The sequence below is a fragment of the Rhinopithecus bieti genome, unplaced genomic scaffold, assembly GCF_001698545.2.
Source record: "Rhinopithecus bieti isolate Rb0 unplaced genomic scaffold, ASM169854v2 scaffold_23898, whole genome shotgun sequence".
Classification (NCBI taxonomy): Eukaryota; Metazoa; Chordata; class Mammalia; order Primates; family Cercopithecidae; genus Rhinopithecus; species Rhinopithecus bieti.
Window position 1 is genome coordinate 1,023,487 of NW_016811065.1, and position 2,811 is coordinate 1,026,297.

General features: G+C 43.5%; 1 pseudogene; it reads right to left on the reverse strand.

The window, feature by feature from the left end:
* Window positions 1-1,588: 1,588 nt before the first annotated feature.
* LOC108543122 (60S ribosomal protein L7a pseudogene) lies at window positions 1,589-2,400 on the reverse strand (annotated as a pseudogene).
* Between the last annotated feature and the right edge of the window lie 411 nt (window positions 2,401-2,811).

The following is a 2,811-nucleotide window of genomic DNA, read 5'->3' on the forward strand; positions in this document are numbered from 1 at the left end:
ACTCAACCTGTACTACTTGCTTTGACAAGACTGGCAAGAATTACAGAACACATGCAACCTGTCCTATAACTGCACTGTGGCCAATAAATTAAAAGAGATTACATTAATTCTTTAGTTCCTTCCTTGCAAGAGCTACATTTCAAGTGCTCAAGAGTCACATGGGGCTGTGGCTACTGTAGTGGGTAGCACAAATATACAATATTTCCATTATTACATAAAGTTCTATTCAACAGTGTTGTCCTAGAACATGCCAGACACGAAGTTAGGTAATTTACACATAATTTTCTCTTGCTTCAAAGTTTTCAGACACCTTGGTACATACAGCTTAATTAAAAGTCCATCCATCCAGCAAATCTGGAGTGCCCTTTGATAGCCTGTGGGACAAAACTGTCCAAGACTGACTCTACATAGTATTCTAAGCTGGCACAAGTCTACAAGGCATAGTGATTGCTGAAAAATTGGAAAAGGTCGAAAATAGAGGACTTCTGGGCCTTTACCAAATGCATATATATGAGAGACTTTGGCTCCAACCACAAAACATGTCTCAGTAGAGATGGCAATGAGAATAGAAACAAAGTGGAGGCCGGGCGCGGTGGCTCAAGCCTGTAATCCCAGCCCTTTGGGAGGCCGAGACGGGTGGATCGCAAGGTCAGGAGATCGAGACCAACCTAGCTAACACGGCGAAACCCCGTCTCTACTAAAAAATACAAAAAACTAGCCGGGCGAGTTGGCGGGCGCCTGTAGTCCCAGCTACTTGGGAGGCTGAGGCAGGAGAATGGCGTAAACCCGGGAGGCGGAGCTTGCAGTGAGCTGAGATCCGGCCACTGCACTCCAGCCTGGGCGACAGAGCGAGACTCCGTCTCAAAACAAAACAAAAACAAAAACAAAAAAACAAAACAAAACAAAAAAAAGAAACAAAGTGGAATCAGCAAAGGAAAAAATAATTGTGTAGGAATAGCCAGCAAATACTCTTGCTTTTAAACATGGTGAGGACAGCCTAAGAAACCTTCTCATGATTCATATAACAGTCTTGGAAAAATCCCAGGGTAGATAAAAGCTACCCCAAGATATGTAGCTGAAGCTTAGGAAACTTTCTCAAGGTCAAAGCAGAGTTATTCCAAATTTGCTCTCATTTCATTGAAGACCATCTTGACTCTTTGGGGTGAGTCCAACACATCTATGCTGCAGCTGATCAGATTGTAGCCTGCTGAGAAGGACCTCTTGATCTTCAGAGCACATTTCCTGGCAGAAAAAATAAGGCAAGCACAAGGCAAGGTTGCCTTCCACAAGCAAAAGTGAAAAGAACAAAAACAATAGCTACATTTGTTAAGTGCTTATTGGGTACCCTGTTCTATTAATATTACACTGGTCATCTGATTTAATCTTCACCATAACCTCATGAAGAACTATTAATAGCCCCATTTTATAGAGGAATAATTGAGGCAATAAATGTTTAAGAACAATCCAAAGTCACACACTAGTAAATGGTGGAGCCAGGACTTGACCCTGTGTAGTACAGCAAGAGTTCACATTCTTTTTTTTTTTTTACGGAAAATTTGTATTTTAATTATTTTTATGTATCAAAAACTCAACAGTGTACATTTAACCCAGTTTAGTGGCAAGTTCTTTAGCCTTTGCCTTTTCGAGCTTGGCGATACGAGCCACAGACTTGGGACCCAGGACATTGCCGCCCCCGTGACAGCGGATCTCATCGTATCTGTTGTTGTGATTGGTCCTGATAGCTTCCACCAGCTTAGCCAAAGCACCTTCGTCTTCCGAGTTCACTTGTGTAAAGGCTGCAGTGGTGCAGGTCTTCCTGTGGACTAGACATCCCAGTCTTGCCTTCCCCTTGATAATGCAGTAAGGAACCCCCATTTTACGACACAGGGCAGGCAAGAAGACAACCAGCTCGATGGGATCCCGTCGTGTGCAATCACTACCACCTGAGCTTTCTTGTTCTCCACCAAGGTGGTGATGGTGTTAACTCCTGCTCAAAGGACAGGTGGTGTCTTAGTGGGGACGTCCCCTTTGCCAGCAGCTTTCTTCTCGGCCCCGGCCAACAGCCTCTGCTTCTCTCTTGCTTCGTCTCTGGCCTGTACTTGTGGACCAGCTTAAGCAGCTGAGTAGCTGTTTGGCAGTCCAGGGCCTGGGTGAACTGGTTAATGGCAGGAGGCACTTTCAGCCGCTTATAGAGGATGGCTCTCTGCTGCTGCAACCTGATAGAGCGGGGTTATTTCACAAAGCGGGTAAGATCTCTTTTGGGCTGGATGTCCTGTCCAATGCCAAAATTCTTAGGTCTTTTCTCAAACAGGGGATTCACCACTTTCTTGGTCTCTGCTTTTTCACGACAGCAGGGGCCGGAGCCACCTTCTTTGCCTTGGCCTTCTTTCCTTTCGGCATCTTGGACGGCAGGAGGGGAGAGAGCGAGTTCACATTCTTAACCACTGTGTCTGTTAGTGTAAGTGGTCTCTCTGGCTTTCTCATTTAAGTTTCTAAAAATAATGAATTCTTATACAATCTTTAGGGTTTTCCTTCTGCAGCTTTTCTGGTCACTGTAGAAAACAGCCATATGCATTACATAAAATTTTACCATTAAAAATAAAGATATAAATACCGCTTTTTTGACAATGCATCTTATAGATCGCATATAAACAAGCACTTCATGAATAAATGAAAAATGCAAATAAGACAGTGAGATTGTTATATCTTTGAAGGTGTGGGATCATTTTGTCTTGAATGTTTGAGTAAAGAAAGTATCAAATGAAAATGGGCACTTAGATGGGGAGGTGGTCTCTAAACTAAGATTTGTAG